Below are 22,013 nucleotides of genomic sequence, written 5' to 3' on the forward strand. Positions count from 1 at the left end.
ACAAGGACAAACAGGGAGGGGGAAAAGGGAGACACACACAATCGAAATCGGACAAACGGGGAAAGGGAAGGGAAGATACAAATAAGGAAGAGACTTAACTACTCACGAGTCACGACAAACAAACTCTTGCCGCTGAACTCGAACGAGGGGGCCGGGGGGGGATCTACACCTACTTTTCTCGTTGACGAACGCAAGAGAAAACGACGAACACGAGAAGAACCGACAACGGGAAACCACAAACACTAGACTCGTAGGGGAGGAGGGAAGGGAAGACACTAGACTTGCATGGGAGGGGAAAGGGTAGTCACTAGACTCGCAAGGGAACCGGGAAAGGGAAAGGGGAGAAGGGAGACGAGGACGCCAAACCTAGACTATGTTGGTGGGAGCAAGCTCGCAGCGACCAGGCCGGTGAGTGGCGTGCTCTTAGACCGGCCACTAGCGAGCCTGCTCTAGGTGGCGCGGTATGTAATTGTTTTAGGGTTTGTTGCTTGAAAGGTTTTTAAGAAATAGAGCGTTTGTTGTTTAGTTTTCAACATATTTCACCGTTAAATTGCGACCTTTCAAAGCGTACATTCAATATGATATTTTGGCAAATGTATCTCTTATTCTTATGTCATATGACATTAAAACTCTTGCTAAAGTCCAAAAAAATATGAGAGTTTGAAAAAATAAATTAGACAAAAGGATAAATTTATTTAATTGTCTCGAGAGTCCTTAATTACACCAATATCACATAGGATATACAAATATTGTATAGGAAAAAATTTCCGCTTTCTTTTCCCCTTAATTCCTCTCCAACTTTTTTCCCTATTCACACAATTGAGATTATTGCTTGATCAAGGCAAGACAAAGGCCAATATCAACTAATTGGACAAAGACCCTCACATATTAAATGAATTTTTTGCATAACAAAATTGTCTGGATGCCTTTAAATTCATACTATTGTTTTTGTCTTGACATATTGAAGCTTTAGCGCAACATGGAGAATCCAGACAAAGAAAATCTCGGCCTGTCATTATTTTTTCTCAAAAAGAAAAGGTCGAGCGAGTAGTCTTACAAACAGGTTTATGTAGGAGAATGGAGTCTAATCATGTACAACAGTACAAGTCTAATTAAATTTTCTTTTGTCTTATATATCTCAAATCAAATCAATTTGTTTTTAGTGAGAAGGAAAATCAAATTAAAATTAACAATTTGAATAGCCTATCAGACTTTTATGCTTCCGTCCATTATTTAAAAATAGACTTTAATGCTAGTATTGCCATTTTTTTTACAGGGGATAGCTCATATATTATCTTAATTTGATAAGCTAAGAGGTAGAATGATCCATTAGAATTATGTATGATAGTAGCGCTCTGAATGGATATATAGGTATCTTAAAAGATATCGAAATCAATGCAATTGACTTCTCGTAATGTAATATAATGCACAAACTTTTATATAAAACGGGCCACACCTTCAATTAATGGTGTGGTCACCCCCCTTCCCCTCATTACTCCCTTCCCTTTCTCATATACGCCCCTCCCCCCTTTTTCTCTTTTTTTTTTAACTCTTTTTTTTTTCTCTTTAATGTGTCTTTCATTTTTCCTATTTTTTTGCCTCATTTTCTCTCCCCTTTTATTTCCCCTCTTTTTTTTCCCTATTTTCTCTCTCCTCCTATTTCCTTTAGAATTTTACCATTGATTCCCCTCCCCTTCTTTCACGCACCCCCCCTTTCTCTCATTTTTTTAAACTCTTTTTTTTTCTCTTTAATGTCTCTCATTTTTCCTATTTTTTGCCTCATTTTCTCTCTCCTCTTATTTCTCCTTTTTTTTTTCCTATTTTCTCTCTCCACTTATTTCCTCTCGAATTTTACCATTAACACATTGATAAATAAGGACGTGGCCAGCTAATAATAAGTCCAAGCTAGACCTAATAATGATGCTCGTGTCCCCTTAAAAAAAGCCCAAGTGTGAATCCATTTTTGAATAACCCTACCTGAATGTACGTGTAACCCTTATTATTTGTAACCTTATTTATTTGTTCGAGTAACCTCATATGTTCGCAAAAGTGGCTCTAATTATTATATAATAGCTTGAAATGTTTATAGAAAGTAATCATAAAAACGGTACAAGTAACTCATTAATTAGTTCATAAAAAATATCCCCATTATATATTTAAAGTAATCTCATTTATTAATAAAAAGTAAAACGCGTTGCTTTTCAATGCTAAGGTGTTACTTTTAGTTAATTATTAGAGATTACTTTATCGAATGCTAAGGAGTTATTTTACTGACACTAGGGATTAGTTTTTATAATGCTAAGGGGTTACTTTTACTGAAAGTATAGGTTACTTTTTGTAACTATAAGAGGATTACTTTTTTTTTTTATAAATAGAGATTACTTTTACTATAAATAGGGGTTACTTTTACTGAAAGTATAAGTTACTTTTGCTATAACTAGGGGTTACTTATACTATAACTAGGAGTTACTTTTGCTGAAAGTATATGTTACTTTTTGTAACTGTAAGGGGGTTACTTTTGCTATAACTAGGGGTTACTTTTACTATAACTAGGGGTTACTTTTACTAAAAGTATAAGTTACTTTTTGTAACTGTAAGGGGGATTACCTTTACTATAACTAGGGGTTACTTTTACTATAATTAGGGGTTACTTTTTGTAATGTTAAGGGGTTACTCCTACTAAAAGTAGGCGCTATTTTTGTAATTATAAGGGGTTATTTTTATTGAAATTAGGGATTACTTTAATTATAAGGGGTTACTTTTACAGTAAATAGAGGTTACTTTTTGTAATTATAAGGGGTTACTTTTGTAATTATAAAGGGTTACTTCTACAGTGAATAGGGGTTACTTTTTGAAATTATAAGAGGTTACTATTACTTAAACTAAGGGTTGCTTTTTATCATTATAAAAGGTTACTTTTACTGAATTGGAGGTTACTTTTGTAATTATAAGGGGTTACTTTTACTAATGAAAAAAAAAATAATCAAATCTCCTCTCTCTCCATCAAATCCCCTCTCTCTTCATCAAAAGAAAGAGAGCGTGAAAACATATCTTCTCTCTTCATAAAAAATGTGGCCACAATTTTAGAGTGTTACACCTCACACTCACACTCTCAAACATATCTTTCTCTCTCATCATACACCTTCAACCATTTTTTATGAGAAAACTGAAGTAAACAAACATGAACCAGAATTTTTCAAACAATGAGAAAACCGAAGTAAACAAACATGAATCAAATCCTTCAAAAACACAAAATTCACCGAGCAAAATAAAAGTCCAGAAAACAGCTAGGATTTCCTCATCAAATAACAGTATCTATTGGGATATTATTGTGATATCTTTAGAATATTCTGTATTGTGAATATATCTCCAAATATGGGATATATTTTCGCTAGGGTTAGTTAGCTCTAGGCGTGTAGTATATATATATTCTTTGCGGCTGTATTGACTCGATACAGAAATATACAGAAACATTGAGATTGTGTGGCCATACTTTATCATGGTATCAAGAGCATGGTTTATGATCCTAACGTGAAATCTCTGCGTGATAATCATTCATTACGATCAAAGGTGAGAGTTCACCTCTATCACAAATTTTTTTTCTCGTGACTTTGTGTGAGTATCCCAGTTCATTCCTTCTTAATGGCTGGCGGCGAAGGAGATGGCAACAAGCCCCTTACTCCTCATGTTGTGACACCAAAAGTAGATTTAGTTTATCATCTCGGTTCCAGTGATGGTCCTGGCAATATCATCACACCAATTCAACTCCGAGGTGAAAACTATGATGAGTGGGCACGCGCGGTGCGCACTGCTTTGAAAGCCAAACAGAAGTTTGGTTTCATTGATGGGTCGGTTGTGAAACCGATCACTGCCGAAAAGCTCGAGGATTGGGTAGCTGTTCAATCTATGCTGGTTTCATGGTTGTCAAATACTTTGGACCCGGTTGTTCGGTCTACCATTGGAGCCTATGATGATGCTCGTTTGTTGTGGACAAATCTCCAGAATAGATTTTGTGTGGTTAGTGGTACTCGTGTATGTCAGTTAAAGAAGGCATTGGGTGATTGCAAGCAAGGGCCGACGGAGCCCGTGGCCGTTTACTTTGGTCGTTTGTCCAAGGTATGGGATGAATTACTTGCTTATATTTCGGTTCCTACTTGTTCTTGTGGTGGTTGTACGTGCAACATTGTTGCTCAAGTAGAACAGATTCGGGCTGCAGATTACGTGCATCATTTCTTGATAGGCCTGGATGATGCCTATGCGTCCATTCGAGGACATCTTCTTGCTCAAGACCCTCTGCCGGGGGTTGATCGTGCATATCAACAGATTATTCAAGCTGAGCGCTTGCGTGGGGAGGAGATCTCAAAATCTCGTGATCATGCTGTTGCTTTTAAGCTGCATTATGACCCGACATCAAAGGCACGATCGAGTGATAACAGTGACAAATTTTGCAATCATTGCAATAGAGAGGGGCATGTTGAATCGGGTTGTTTTCAGTTGCATGGTTTCCCGGAGTGGTGGGGTGATAGACCTCGTGGAGGTCGTGGTCCGGGTCGTGGAGCGTCAACTGCTGGTCGTGGCGGGGGACGTGCTGGAGGTCGCGGCAGAGGTGGTACGGCTGCCCCAGTACGCGCGCATAAAACAGGAGGGTCTTCTCCCTCCTCGTCCACCACCGGGGGCACTGCTAGTACTGCCGATACTAGTGCACTGGCTGGTGTGACTTCGGCTCAAATTCAGCAACTTCTTGAGCATCTGACATCTCTTAAGCCTAAGCTCCATGGTAAGAATGATTTGGGGTGGATAGTAGACACTGGCGCATCAAATCATGTGACTTGTGATTTATCCCTTTTGACTAATGTGATTGACGTGAGCAGTTGTCCGGTGGGTTTGCCGGATGGAAAATATGCCAATGCATCCAAAATTGGTTCTGTAATTTTGCAAGGGGGTTTACAGCTTGACAATGTTCTTTATGTACCCCAATTAAATTGCAATTTAATTTCTGTGACTCAATTAAGTGATGAATCTAATTGCATTATGCAATTTACTAACAAACTTTGTGTGATACAGGACCGCACGACGAGGAAGGTGATTGGCTCGGGTGAACGTCAAGATGGCCTATATTATTTCCGTGGTGTTCCTTCGGTTAATGCTTTGGCTGTGAATCCGAGTTCTTCATTTGAGCTATGGTATCAAAGGATGGGGCATCCTTCGGCAAAGGTTCTGCAATTTCTTCCGATTGGTAGTTTCTCTGGCGTGAAGTTTAAAAATAACCCCTGTAATGTATGCCCTCGGGCAAAACAACATAGGAGTAGTTTTCCCATTAGTATGAGTAAAGCTAGTCGTGTTTTTGAACTTGTTCATGTGGATTTGTGGGGGCCCTACAAGACTCCTTCATCTTGTGGTGCTCGTTATTTTCTTTCTATTGTGGATGATTTTTCTAGGGGTGTGTGGACTTATTTGATTGGTAATAAAACGGAAGTTGAATATATGTTTCTCAATTTTATTTCTATGGTTCGACGTCAGTTTAATCAAGAAATCAAAATTGTTAGAAGTGACAATGGTACGGAATTTAACTCCTTGAAAAATTATTTCTTTGATAATGGGATAATTTTCGAGACTTCTTGCCCGGGAACCCCTCAACAAAATGGCAGGGTTGAGCGAAAACATCAACATATATTAAATGTGGCAAGAGCATTACGTTTTCAGGCTCATTTATCTTTACAATTTTGGGGAGAGTGTGTGCAAGCTGCGTGTCATTTGATAAATAGGACGCCTTCTAGGTTGCTCCAACACAAAACTCCTATGGATGTTCTTTTTAATAAAACCCCTTCCTATGGCCATATTCGTGTCTTTGGGTGTTTGTGCTATGCTTTCAATCCGCGTAGCAAAGGTGACAAATTTGCTAGTAGAAGTCGCAAGTGTGTTTTCTTAGGATATCCATTCGGAAAGAAGGGTTGGAAGTTGTATGACTTGGAGACTAGTGAGTTTTTTGTATCGCGTGATGTTTTATTTCATGAGAATGTGTTTCCTTTTGCTCCTACTGATTCCCTTGCTTCTCCCTCGCCTACTGTGGTCGATCCGTGTTCTAGTGATGATGAATGGGGTGTAGATGTGGTGAATGATCACCATCGTGGGTATGAGGTGTTGGGTGGGGCCACACCTCCGGCACTGCCTGTTAGTAGCAGAGAGGAGGCTGCTAGTCAGGTTGCTGGGAAGTCCGCGGGCGCTGGGGATGTTCCCTCCGTGGGCGTGCCTTGTGCGCTGCTCTCGTGTGAGTCGACTGAGCCACGAGGGAGTGGAGAGAGTGAGCCACGAGGGAGTGGGGAAGGTGAGCAAAGAGGGAGTGGGGAAGATGAGCAGAGCGGGAGTAATGAGGCCACTGGCGAACTGGGCAAAGGCATGAGAAACAAGTTTCCTTCGGTTAAGCTACGTGATTTCGTGACGAACACCATACGGAATAAGGGTCCATCTCCTCGTTCACCTGCGCCGTCCACTTCCTCTGGTAAGGTTTTCTCTATTACACATTTTGTTGGTTCTCATCGTTTTTCTTCCACACACAGAAATTATGTTGCTGCAATTACAGGGGGACATGAACCTAAGAGTTTCACTGAAGCGATGAAACATGAGGATTGGAGAAAAGCAATGGCAGATGAGATACAGGCTTTGGAGGAACAGGGAACATGGGTGTTAGAAGAATTGCCTCCCGGGAAAAAGGCTCTTGGCAGCAAATGGGTCAATAAAGAAAAGAACGATGAACATGGGAACTTACAACGGCTCAAGGCACGTTTGGTGGTTTTCGGACATCATCAGGTTGAAGGTCTCGATTTTAATGAGACATTTGCTCCAGTGGCGAAAATGGTGACAGTTCGTACGTTTCTTGCAGTTGCTGCTGTGAAAAACTGGGAGGTTCACCAAATGGATGTTCACAATGCATTCTTGCACGGGGATCTTGAAGAAGAGGTGTATATGAAAATTCCTCCTGGATTCAATAAACACAATACCAATCAGGTATGTCGGATGAAAAAATCTTTATATGGTTTAAAACAGGCTCCGCGTTGTTGGTTTGCAAAATTAGCTACAGCTTTGAAAAAATATGGGTTCACTCAGTCCTATTCTGATTATTCTTTATTCACCTTAACGAAGGGAACGATGCAACTTAATGTTCTTGTGTATGTGGATGATTTAATTGTTGCCGGAAATGATCACACTGCCATGGTTGCGTTTAAGACATATTTGGGAAAATGTTTCAAAATGAAAGATTTGGGAGTTTTGAAATATTTTTTGGGGCTAGCGGTAGCCCGCAGTGCTCAGGGATTCTTTGTTTGTCAAAGAAAATATGCGATGGATATTATTGAGGAATCAGGATTGTCGGATGCTCCCCCTGCGGATTTCCTTATGGAACAAAACCACAAACTTGCGTTGGCCGAGGGTGATGTGCTTCCTGATTTTGAGCCGTACCGTCGACTTGTTGGTCGATTGATATATCTCTCTGTGACTAGGCCAGATTTGGCATATTCGGTTCACATTCTGTCACAGTTTATGCAACATCCGAAAACTCAACATTGGGATGCTGCTTTGCGAGTGGTGAGATATTTGAAGAAAAATCCAGGTCAAGGTATCTTGTTGCGATCTGATAGTGCTTTGTAGTTAGAAGGTTGGTGTGATTCAGACTGGGCGAGTTGTCCCTTATCTCGGCGCTCTCTCAGTGGTTGGTTTGTGCTTCTTGGCTTATCTCCCGTGTCCTGGAAAACCAAGAAACAACATACGGTATCTCGCTCATCTGCCGAAGCTGAATATCGTTCGATGGTAACCGTTACATGTGAGTTAAAATGGTTGAAACAACTCCTTCGAGATCTTGGCGTGGCACATCCGAAAGGTATGCATGTATATTGTGACAGTCAGTCGGCTCTATATATTGCTCAGAATCCTGTCTTCCATGAACGGACGAAACATATTGAATCCGATTGTCATTTTGTGAGAGATGCGATTGTGGATGGTACTATTGCTCCGTCATATGTATCCACGACAGTGCAATTGGCGGATATTTTCACCAAGGCTTTGGGACGAGCTAAATTTGAGTTTCTTCTTCGCAAGTTGGGCATTCGGGATGTGCGTGCTCCAACTTGAGGGGGGGTATTGGGATATTATTGTGATATCTTTAGAATATTCTGTATTGTGAATATATCTCCAAATATGGGATATATTTTCGCTAGGGTTAGTTAGCTCTAGGCGTGTAGTATATATATATTCTTTGCGGCTTGGCTCGATACAGAAATATACAGAAACATTGAGATTGTGTGGCCATACTTTATCAGTATCACAACGAAATCAATTCCACAATCAAAAATTCAAAAACATCCAGATACAAAATCAGTAAATTCAACAAATAATCTGACATATTCGCATGTTTTTTAGAGAGATAAACGAAGGTGCGAAATTTGCGAGAGTGAAGAAAGAAGAGAGCAAAAGTGAGGTTCAGTATTTGAGTGTTGGTTTTTTCCAGCCATATTCGCATGTTTTTGAAGGATTTTGTGGAATTCTTTTGGATTTTCTTCATGGAATTCTGCAGAAATGAGGAATTGGGGCAGGAGGAGAGAGAAAATGACAGAAATGAGGAGAAAAGGTCGAAGATCTGAGGAAGGAGGGAGAAGGAGGAAGGAGGAGGGAGGAAGGAGGATTGAAGAGGAATTGGGGTGGGAGGAGAGAGAAAATAAAAAATGTGAGGGAAGGAGGAAATGGGCGGGGAAGAAGAAGAGGTATACTAATGTAGTAATGTGGCCGCACAATTTGAGTTTCATGTGGCGAGTTGCACAAAAAACGCTTTGAATATAATGTTGGTTTCCTTTTTGCATGCTCTATAAGATATAACTTTGACTTTCAATATCTTTAATTTCGTATTTATAAAAAAATATAAAAATTTAATATTATTAAAGTACACAATGAGTCGAACCTAATAATTAGATCCTAAATGAGTATGTTTTTGTTGTATATATAAACGAGAACATTTGGTCGAAGTCTTTAAAATTTAACATCAAAAGAGAAACAAGCACTATATAATAGCACGAAGGGAGCACGTAATTAATACCCATTCACACTAATTACTTATTGATAGAATATGAAAATATTATCCTTAATATGTTTGTATTAGATATATTTTGCATAATCCAATTTTATTTAGGATATGATTTATTGTAAACCTATATATATTAATGATCAATGAACATACTCCGATTAAGGGAGTTTACCCAAAATCTAACACTTATCATAACCTATTATTCAACTTTAAAAGGATCAATTACTGAAAATTCAGGTGTATATTTGAATTTCCAAGTACCGATATTTGAGCGCTCACTAGATTCATTAGGAGTTAAGAATGGAGTTTAGATCCTCTACAGTTCTAGTGAAACTCTACAAAGTAGAATTGTATTTGAGCCATACATTTTAAAATCAAGAGATCGTATTGGTGGAACGGAAAGATTTAGAGATGGATTTTGATGAGATAAAATAGGGGAATTCTGGAAAGAAAATATATGAGCCATTGATGTTTTATTCAATCGGTGATATTGCTCAAACCCTACCTTGTAGAGTTATTCCACAACTCTAGAGGATCCAAATTAGTGTAATTGCTCCTCTAGAGTTGTAGAATAACTCTACAAGGTAGAGTTTGAGTAAATAGCTCATATATTCTCTTTCCAAAATCCCCCTATTTTATCTCATCAAAATCCATCTCTAAATCTTTTCCTTCCACCAATATTATCCCTTGATTTTAAAATGTATCGCTCAAATACAACTATACAACTCTACCTTGGTGAGTTTTACTAAAACTCCAAAGGATCCGAACTCGTTAAGAATTTAATTATATCATCCAATATATTTGTATTTGACGGGATATCATCCAATATTTAATGGCATAACCAAAATGAAATTGCCAACAACAACCTACTATCGCTTCATAATTATAAGTAACGAAATATCAAAAATTAGGATAGTAAAATTTTAGCAAGATAAAAAGGAATAAAACGACTATATAGTCAGTTATAGAGCACCTGAACGTTTCAAAATGATACTCGTATCCATATGCGATATCCAAACTTTTAACTCAAATATCGTATTCTTGAATGAATTAATGTCGTATGAGACAAATCACCTGGTAATCGTCACTACAAAAAAAAGCTCGTATAGCAACGGAAAGTTAGGGACGGATTAAAATCCGTCCCTAAATTAGGGACGAATTGTAGGATCCGTCTCTAATTAGGGACGAATACACAAAGCCGTCCTTAACTAGCGACGGATCCTGAAATCCGTCCCTAAATTTAGGGACGGATTGTATAATCCGTCCTTAATTTAGGGTCGGATCCAGAAATCCGTCCCTAAACAATTAGCTCCTTAAACCTTAGGAAAAACAATTGCCTTTAAACCCTAAAAAATTAGGTACGGAAATGAAAATCCGTAGCTAATTTAGCTACGGAAATGAAAATCCGTAGCTAAATTTAGCTACGAGAATGAAAATCCGTAGCTAAATTAGCTATGAATTTTGATTTCCGTCGCTAAATTAGCTACAGATTTTCATTTCCGTAGCTAACTTTAGCAATTTTAGGGACTTTCTACGAACTTTCACAAAACAATTTAATTTTGAAAAATTAGCGACGGATTCTGGAATCTGTCCCTAAATTTAGCGACGGATTTTGAAATCCGTCCCTGAATTAGCGACAGATTGTCAAATCCGTCCCTAATTTAGCTACGGATTTTAGAATCCGTCGCTAATTCTTCCAGTACATATAAATAGATTTTACCGATACATATTAACAAGTTCGTATGCAGAGTAATTGGTTGGACCTTTAGATTATGACTTTGAAGTTACGAGTTCGATTCCGGGGAAGTGCGCATCCAGTTCGATTACGAGTAGGGACGGATAACAGTTAAATCCGTCGCTAGAAATTGGTGATTAAGAGTACAATCACCACAACATTTTTTTTAATTTCATTTTAGGGACGGATTTGTAATTTTCGTCCCTAAATTTAGGGATGGAAATGAAAATCCGTAGCTAAATTTAGCTAGGGATTTTCATTTCCGTAGCTAATTTAGCTACGGATTTTTATTTCCGTCCCTAAATTTAGCTACGGATTTTTATTTTCCGTCCCTAATTTAGGGACAGATTTAAATTCCGTCCCTAAATTTCCGTACCTAAATTTCCGTCCCTAATTTAGGGACGGAATACAAAGTTTCGTCGCTAAATTAATTTAGCGACGAAGGTGCTAGGGACGGACAGAATCCGTCCCTAAATCCGTCGCTAATTCAATTTAGCAACGGATTTTGCATATTTAGCGACGGATTCTGTCCGTCGCTAAAACGAGATTTTTTTGTAGTGCGTCCTCCATTTTCTTCTATAACATGGGAGAACTCACTTCTGAATGTCACTTTTATTGAGTAGTAAGGTAAAAAAACAAATTACTGAAATTAGATAACAAACATTTAACTTGATAAACCTCGTATTCTTTTATCAAAAGCAATTGGGTCCAGCTAGATACATATAGATGATGTGCGGTGCAGTATGAGTATATCTTTGGAATCTGGTATATGCTTTCCAAAATATTAAGTCAAGGTCCATAAATTTCAGTTTAATCTTCATGGAATGGCAAACAATGTCATATTTTGGTGACCAAAAAGTTTTAAAGATGTGCTCTTATAATAGAAGAAACTAAAAGGATTAACGAAACAAATTTCCTTCTAAGTGACAAGGAGATGAAGTGGCATGATTTTCGCTTTAATTATGAAAATGACATAAACCGAACATGCAATTGTATAGACTAGTTTTGGGTGATGAGTCTCACTCTTCATTATATGCTGAGGATTTAGTAAAAAAGGATCAGGGATCAGAGCTTTCACCAGTTACGATCAATCTCGCTCCTAGAAACTTCACTAATTAAGTGAGCTGAATGAACAACTCTTGGGTGCTAATCTCAACCAACTCTTATATATTATTATATTCATGTCATAATAAGCTCGAACTTTCATGCCAATAATGGCATAATAGTAGTGTTTGAACACTTTCTTAAAAAAGAATTATAATACGTATCTAGAGTATGTATATTCATACCAAGAATGTTTTGCTCTAGCAGTTAATATTAAGGTGATGTTAACAAATAGGTTATAGATTTAAATTCCCTTTTCCCTTGTTTGTACTGTTTTCGTCGCTCATATGAATAAAAAAAGAGTATATATATATTCATATCTCATAAATCATAATAAACTTGAACTTAAAGTATATATATATATATATATATATATATATATATATAATTATATATATATATATATATATATATATATATATACTAGCCTTATATGCACGTGATTTGTACGAATGTATGTTAAACAAAACTTGTTATTCTATTATATATTTCATCCGTACTAAGTCATAAAAGGTCAAGATATTTTGTCTATTTAATTTTTTGATTGAAGTATGTGATATATATATACCATTTTTAACTTGTTTAGAATGACAAGTTGAAATGAGAAATTGTTTTTAAATTATTTTCTTTTGCAATTTTTTTCATTCCATTATTTAAATTATTAAGAACAATTTAGTACTTTCAGAGTGGTTCGATCCTCACCCTTTGGGAATTGAAAGATTATTGACTAGCCCTTTACCCTTAAGTGGAGCACCCGGGGCGAGGGGATTAGTCACTGCTATTGGTGGTGGATACCTTGGTTGTTCACCAAACAAAAAGAGAGGGACATCATCTTCCTCCTCCCTTCCCTTATATAGTATTATGTATAGTTAACTATCTATTTAATTTTAGCTCCTTTATTACTAAACAATCAATATTATTACCTCCGTCTCATATTACTAATCGTAAAAGTTTGACTTTCACACATTTCATACATCTCACTTTGACCATAATTTTTAACGAATATATCAGATTATTTTTATTCCATCGTTTCTTTTTAATGATTACACTTTGAGTTTTGACACTATTTACAATTTTAAATTTGACTATCATTTGTGATCAACAAGGAAAATATAGTCATATGAGGTTGTTTTTGATTCATGTTGATATGTGTTTTTGGAATATCACCTTTTTATAATTTTTACAATTGCAAAGTTATTAGAGATATTAGTGTTGGAACATCTATGTTGACAAACAAGAAAAAGGTAATTATGAAAAAGAGATGAATGGAGTAGCTCATAAGATGCACCAAGATTTATTTAAATATATATTCTTTCAACTAGGGATGGCAATGAGTATGGTCTGGGTAGGATAAGGCTAGATCCTTACCCATACCCTAATGATGTAGATCCATACTGATAGAGTAAAATTTTGTAGGACCCTTACATGTACCCGTAGAGTCCAATAGGATATAGGTAGGGTCTAGGGTAAAAAAATGAATCCAATACAAAAAATTCCCACTTATATTTCATGTGTATATATAAATGTCAAGCACAATTCAAAATATAAAACTATCAATTAGCACACAAATATCATATTACATAGGAATACATAGTTTGTTCCACATCCCAAAAGTCTCATACATCCAAATATGAGTAAAGAAAATAGTTTAGTGCGAGAGACTGAGATACAGCTAAGATGAGATTGTGAGAGTGCGACTAGGATAAGGGAATGAGGGTTTTCTTTTAACTGGAAGAGTTTCTTATATCTGTCATTTATTCTATACACACACACACACACACACACACACACACACACACACACACACACACATATATATATATATATATATATACACACTCCCTCTCCTTTTAATTTTTCTCACTTTCCTGTGCGCATCTCCCAATGCATATCTTTGAACTTAAATATCTTTCATTATACTCCCTCCGTCCCATAATATAAGTCCCCTTTCCTTTTAAAGTGTCCCAAAATATAAGTCTTGTTTCTATTTTCAATCAATAATTATACCCAAAATACCCTCATGAAAATAATTTAACTCCCAAAAAGTCCTCATAATTTCAGCTTCCAATGCACCATTATTAATGATAAAATAGAATCTCATAACCCATTAAACTCCTCTACACATTAAACTATGCAATATTAATGTTAAGTTTTTATTTTTTGTTAAAAAGAAAAAAACAATGTAAGTGTTTCCAATAAAAATGAATCTTTTTATTTAAATAAAATAAGATTCTAGTTTACCTTAATTCCCGTGTAAAAACAGAATCAGGACTTATATTATGGGACGGAGGGAGTATATTAGTAAAAATTATAACGATTGAATATTAATAATGCACTAATTCAGACGAATCAAACAAGATCCCACATTATTGTATTTTTTATTATAAATTGAAAAAATTGAAAAGATTCTCTCTAAGTATGAATAGCGTCAAGATTCTAAGTAAAAATGATAAAAAACAGAGAGAGTATATTTTAGTTTGGGCGGGTATATGGGTAGGGTATGAGTATTTGAAAAGTGGACCCTTACCCGATAGTATTAAGACCCATACCCTACCATTACCTATAGAGTCCAAAAAATTCAGAGCTATACCCTTAAATTAGGGTAGGGTCTGGACGAGTTCGGTTAGGATCCTGTACTCATTGGCATCTTTACTTTCAACATGTCAACTTTTCGTAATGTTTAGATATTAGAAATATTAATGAGCAAAGTTCTGTATTTACAAGAGTGTGAGGGAGTACATCTCTATTGTTAGTAACATTTTCCTCTATCTATGTGGTTAACTCGGCGAAGGGGAATGGTCCTAAGAAGAAGAAAATTTCTAAGGGCAAAGGGGCCAATCCTAGGAATGTCTGTCACATCTGTAAAGAACCTAACCATTGGAAGCATCAATGCCCTAAGAATCCTACAGTTTCCAATGCTAACATTGCACTGAAGGGTACAAAATATGACTTCGAGGAGGACCTAGCACTAGCTGCTGCTAGTCCATCTGAACATTGAGTTCTAGATTTGGGATGTTCTTACCATATGTGTCCTCATCATGATTGGTTTACTTCGTATGAATCTTGCGCTGGTAGTAATGTTATTATGGGTAACAATGTTGCTTGTAAGGTTGTAGGGAGAGGTTCCATTAAGATAAGGACCATTGAGGTCGAGGTTCGTACGTTGTCGAATGTTAGGCATGTTCTACAGTTAAGAATAAATTCAATTTCTCTAGGTATCTTAGATAAATGAGGGTTTAATTTTTCTGGCTCGGATGGGGAATTATGTGTGTGGAAAGGTTCAAAGTTGGTGCTTAAAGGCACCAAAGTGGGTACTTTGTATGTTGTGTAGGGTACTATTCTGACTGGTTCTGCAAATGTTGCATCTGCGAGTCGTAAGGAGGTGAGTAAGTTGTGGCACAGACGACTTGGTCATATAGGTGAGCGTGGGATGCAGTTATTATCCAAGATGAATCTTCTTGATGGCCACAAGGTGAAGAACCTTAAGTTTTGTGAACATTGTGTGTTGGGTAAGAAACACAAAGCTAAGTTTAACAAGGGGCATCACATAACTAAGGCTACGCTAGATTATATTCACTCAGATTGTTAGAGGCCTGCTCAGGTAGAAGGTATAGGAGGATTCAGTTTCTTTATGACTTTTATTTATGATTTCTTCAGGTATAGTTGGCTTTATTGTTTAAAGCACAAATAAGAGGCTTTAAGACTTTTGTGCAATGGAAATTCTTAGTGAAAAATCAAACAAACAAGAAATTAAAAGGCTACGTACGGGTAATGTTCTTGAAATTTGTTAATGATGAATTCAATAAGTTTTGCAGGAAAGAAGGGATTGTGAGACATCACACTGTCAGGAAAACGCCACAATAGAATGTTGTTGCAGAGTGATTGAATCAAACCTTGCTAGAGAGAGTTCGATGCATGCTCTCTAATACAAGGTTGACTAGAAAGTACTGAAGTGAAGTCGTGAAAACGACATGCTACTTGATAAACCGTGGTCCATATACAGGTATTGATTGCAGAATACCTTATGAGGTATGGTCTGGGAGAAGCTAGCGCTGATTATTCTAGTTTGCGTGTCTTTAGTTGTATTGTTTATCATCATGTTAGTGAAGGTAAACTTGAACCAAAGGGCAAGAAGGGTTGTTTTCTAGGATATGGAAATGGTGTTAAGGGTTACTAGATTTGGTCCCCATCAGAAGGGTGTGTCATACTTAGTAGAGATGTTACTTTTAATGAGAATACTATGTTTGTATCTGCTAACAAACCTGCAGGTGATACTAATGATAAGACTACTGAAGGAATTGAGCAGGTAATTGCGGCAGTTCCTACTCCTGAGTCGCGGGATCGAATTCAGGTGGAGGATGATGTTCCTGTAGATTCTCATACGGCGGAGACTAGTCGGATAGATGGAGTTGCAGCTGATAAAACAACTGAACTTGAGTCCGAACATGAGGAAACTGCTGATGAAGGTTAGAAACGACCTAGGAAGAAGATGCAGATTGATTGACCATATACAAGGCCGGAAAGTTCCTAGCAGAAACTGTTGTGTAGAGGAGATGATTGGTTATGCATTACATGTAGCCGATGATATAGAGTCACCTGAACCAATGTCCTACAAGGAAGCAATTGTTAGTAAAGAATCATCCAAGTGGTTAGTTTATATGAGTGAGGAGATGGAGTCTCTTCACAAGAATCAGACATGGGAACTCGTGAAGGTGCCACATGGTCATAAGGTGGTGGGTTGCAAGTGGGTGTTCAAGATCAAAGAAGGAATTTTAGAGGGTGACAGTGTCAGATACAAAGCTAGACTAGTTGCAAAAGGGTTCGGTCAATAAGAAGGGGTAGACTACAATGAGATTTTCTCACATGTGGTATGTCATACTTCTATTAGAGTGTTACTAGCCTTTTGTGCACGCGATGCGTGCGATGATATTTTTAGGCCTAATACTAAGTAGTAAACAAACTGAAAATGCAAGTTAGTATGTAAGTTCACCTCTATTTTGTGAATAAGATTCTTCCATGTTCTTTTTCTGTTGTCATTCATTTTTGTGATTTTGAATAGTTTTTGTTTCTCAAGTCTTATATGCGCATGTTCTTTTATAATCAGTATGATGTTCTTTACTATATATCGTCATGTTCTTTTTTTTTGGTTTTATTCATTTTTGTAATTTATAATAGTTTTTTATATGGATTTCAGTCATTTCTCTATGATCCCAAAATTGTAACCGAAAAGTATAATACAATTTTAGTTTTTTTTCCTTGTCTAACTTCTAAATTCTGATTTCACAGGATATTTAAGAATTTTCATCCTTTTAATTTTTTCTCCTTTTCTAAATGTTCACACTTTGAGTTTCAATTATATTTGAAAGGAAATTTAAGTTTTTCATACACAATCTGATTTTGCATGAAATGGTTGTTTTTAATTTTTCTCCTTTTCTAAATTTGAACACTTTGATTTTCAATTATAGGTGAAATGAAATTTCAAAATTTTCATACACAATCTGATTTCGCGTGAAATGATTTTTGCAAAGCATTTTATAGAAATAAAATACCGTTATTTGTTCATTATTTATACTTATTTATTAAAGTGTTTTTAAATAATATTTGATTGTAGTTCAAAGAATCTTATTTCTACAAAATGGAGGTGAACTTAAATACTAACTTGCATTTTCTTTTTGTTTACTACTTAGAAATAATTAGGCCTAAAAATGTCATTGCACGCATCGCGTGCATAAAAAGCTATGTATGTGTAGTCGTCAATGATAATAACATGAAACATATTTGTTGATCAGTGAAAGTAGAAGCTAATCAAGCAGGTATTTTATTTCTATAAAGTTATAATAAGAGGAAACTTTAATTTTCCTCATATAAGCTAATCAAGTAGAAGCTAATCAAGCAAGTATTTTGTAAATTAGAAAGGAAAGGGGGGCAAAATAGTCAGTTCAAAAAAGGACACCGTTGCTCCCCCCTTCCCTTACATAATAGAGATTAGCAATAGTAACACATTTTGGTCTGGAGCTTGGAAAGCTGGATGTGAAAACAACTTTCCTACATGGAGAGTTGGAGGAGGATATTATGATGAGTCAGCCAGATGGATTCGTTGTTCCAGGGAAGGAGAACTTTGCTTGCCGAATAAAGAAGTCCTTGTATCGACTTAAGCAGTCACCTAGGCAGTGGTATAAGAGGTTTGACAGCTTCATGGGTTGAGCATGGATTTGACAAGAATGATTGTTGTGTTTATCATAGCAAGATGGAGGACGGTTCTTATATTTATTAGTATATATTGATGACATGCTTATTACAGCGAAGAAGAAGTTAGACGTATTGAAATTGAAAAAGATATATATGAGTTTAACATGAAAGACTTGGGAGCAACAAGAAATATTCTAGGCATGGAGATTTATAGAGAACGTGTTCGGAAGAAACCTTTCTTATCTCAGAAAAGTTACATCTTGAAGGTACTCGACAGATTTGGTATAAGTATTGCAAAATCTATTGATACTCCTGCTGCTGCTAATGCTCGTCATTATGTTGTTCTTTCTCCTTAATTTGATGAGAAGAAGGAGTACATGTCTAAGGTTTTGTATGCTAGTACTGTTGGTAGTTTGATGTATGCTATGTTGTGCATTAGGCCAGATATAGCTCATGATGTTAGTGTTGTTAGTAGGTTTATGACTTAACCCGTGAAGGAACACTTGCAAGCTGTGAAGCGAATTTTTCGCTATTTGAAGGGAATGGTAGATGTAGTTCTCATATATGGGAATGATGCTGAGTGTTTGGTGACCAAATATTCTGATTCGCATTATGCTACAGATATAGATATTAGAAGGTTAATGGGTGGGTATGTATAAACTCTAGAAGGGTCTGTGATTAGTTGGAAGGCTACGTTGTAGTCTTCAATGACTTTGTCTACTACAAAGGCTGAGTACGTGGCTCTAACGGCTGCGGCAAAGGAGGGTATATGGTTACCTGGTTTGGTCACTGATTTGGGTCTAAATCATGATCGAGTGACTGTGTATTGTGATAACTTGAGTGCTATTTGTCTCAGCAAGGATCTGGTGCATCATGATAGAACTAAGCACATTAAGGTGCGGTATGATTTTCTAAGGAGTGAGAAGAGGATAGCGGTGAATAAAGTTGGGATTACTGATAACCCATCTGATATTATGTTCACTAAGCCAGTTTCGGTTTGCAAGTTCATGACATTGATTGGACTTGTTGAATGTTGATAGTCACATATAATCCCTTTGGGGGTTATTGCCTCAAGGTGGAGGCAATCCCGACCCCGTGATAAAGAGGGAAAAACCCAACACCTGGTTAAAGGTGTGAGTCTTGGGAGGGATCGATATTTCATGTATTGTTGAGAGGTATCATGGTTATATTTTCAAGGTGGAGTACATGTAGAAGATGGAAGTCAAGATGGAGATTTGTGATAATGGTGACTTGATCGTGTGCTAGGAGCCTTGTGGGATCAATATGATGTGGAGATGAAGTTGGGCAATTACTGAAGACAAAGACGCCAGGCAAGAGCTCGTGCCTGGGTCGCACACCAAAAATGCCTGGGTCGGGCATATCGAGGGGAAGAGGAGTTTTTCAGTTTCTAGTGCCCGGGTGGCGCACTTCGACCGAACGAGCGATTCAACTTTTTTTTAATCTTGTTTCTTCCAATCCTAAACCTAAAATAAATAGGTTTAGGAGCCGTTCCACAAGATTAAGAACAATATCATCAAAACACAAGAGAGAAAATAATAGAGAAGCTCTAAGAGAAAGAGCTTTGAGAGATTCATTGAAGAAAATATTCAAGTGATCTATTGCCTATTGTATTCATTGTTCCGCTTGATCATAGTGAAAGAAATTATCCCTACCCTGAGGACGTAGCTATCAAATTGATAGTGAACCACGTTAAATCTTGCATGTTCTTTATTCGTTTTTCGCGTTTGTTTGTTTATTTATTCACTTCCGTTACAGCGATGCAGATTGACTTGCCAATTTTGGGGTAAACCAACCCCTCCCTATTACTTATTTCTCTTATGCTCCGCCGATTTTAGGTAGTATAATAGATGAGGACTAGCGTGGGGTTATAACTCCTCGCTTTGTTGCCTCTTAGTTTTGTTTGGTTTTTTTTTTACTTGTTTGTTTTCTCTATTTTCAATTGGTATTTGTACCTCTTTTGGATTAAAAAAAACACTAACGACCTTCAATGTTAGAGCACCAAGAAAGTCGGAGTAGCGCCAATAAAATGGAAGATTATTCAAGCTGTCTTATTTGCATAAAACAAACGAATCAAATTTTAATCTGTTGTAGAAGAAAACCAAGACTTGTTTAGTTGGCTAAAAAATCATGCGAAATCTATTTTTTACGGAGAGTAAGATGTGCTTGTTGTTTGATTGATAAAAAGTTTTAAAAAGGCAAAATTGGCTTCAATGCCACAAACTATGGTGTAGGTTCTACTTGTTTAGATGAATATGTTAAGTCGGATGGTGTTGCTAGTGACGGTAGGAGTATGTTTTGGAGCCTAATGGGAGCAATATTGTGTCATGTCCTCACTTTTAATGGTCAATAAAGAAAAATTATGGTCAACTTCTTCAACATTTGGGGGTTCATCCCAAAACTGAGAAGAAAAATATATCGTCATTACTTCAAATCTTGGGTTTAAAATGGAGAAGAAGAATGGCTTTCAAGTAGCAAAGAGGATGCCCAATTAGAAGTTCCAATGGTGATTGTTGTTTGTTTATTTTCTCCGAAGAGTGTATCATGATCTTCAACTCTTCCTCATCATCGCATGGTTTCGCTATGTTAGGGGAGTTTAGTTAGCGGTTCTAAATGAAAGCTTAATTAGTGGAGTTTATCTTTGTTGTCTTGGTCCTTTGGCTGTTGTAATTTATTTTCATAAGAGTCATGAATGATGTATAGGTGTTTTCTTAGGAGATTGATTCTCAAATGGATGGTGTCTAGGTGTATTCTAGAATGGTGTTGTTAAGGTGTAACTCCAATCCTTTGGTGTATTGAGCTTCTCCTTTTTCCATTATAATAAAATGGACTATTAAATATAAAAAAAAATTATGATGCAAGTGCACCCAGCACCACCAACTTTGACTAATAGCCAAAACACCATGAACTATTGGCTAGCGACATTGAGTGTAACAAATGACACTGAAGCTAACTTTTTTTGACATTACGTTAACGTGACTGAAGCTTCTAATCAATGAAAAAATAAGATAAATGAAAGAAAGGGAAAAATGAAAAGAAAATTAAGACATAACCTCGTCGTAGGCAGAATAAGTTAGCTCCGGCGTACGTATTTTATGACACTCGCCGCTGCACCTAGACTAATAATTTAGGGTGTTCTGGCTACTAGTCAAAGTTGATAGTGTCATAATTTATGGTGTTGAGGCAATTTTTACCTTTAAAAAATAGGGAAGTAAAGTTCTCATGAACTTCTACTTCCTATACAAAATGGAGGAAGTGGTTTATGTAGTTTTACCTAAGTCAGTAGAAGTTCATGGGAAGTTTCATTCTAACAACATTTTTCAATTCCAGTTAATTTATTAAGAAACTTAATCCATGTGTATTTAGAATTCATGGGATTTTTTTACATCTATGGTGAATAACCAAGCAAGTCCTGAGTTGAGAATTGGAAATTAAGTTTCAAATATGGGAGAAATAGACTTGGATGGTGATTGGTGAGTGCACTGGACCGACTCAGTAATTTCATGACCGATGCGGTCTCATTAAAGTTTTTCCTATGTATTTATTGATATACTATTTTAATCACCAATTCAAGAGAGCACTCCAAATAATACTTTACTAGCAATTTATGCACACGATGCGTGCCTCACTTTTTTAGAACATACTCCCTCCGTCTTTTATTAGTTTACCCCTTTTTGACTTTTGACACTATTCACATACATGATTTTGACTATCTCTTGTGATTTGTATTTAAGGAAAAATATAGTCATGTGAGATCTTGTTGGATTCGTCTCAATGTGTATTATCCAAATATCAACTTTTTGTAATTTTTGCTTATCGAAAATTAGAGATATTAAGGTTCAAATTAGTATCTTGGCAAATGTGCCCCAAAGAAAGGGGTAAATTAATAGAGGACGG

This window comes from Beta vulgaris, chromosome 4, assembly GCF_026745355.1.
Source record: "Beta vulgaris subsp. vulgaris cultivar EL10 chromosome 4, EL10.2, whole genome shotgun sequence".
NCBI lineage: Eukaryota > Viridiplantae > Streptophyta > Magnoliopsida > Caryophyllales > Amaranthaceae > Beta > Beta vulgaris.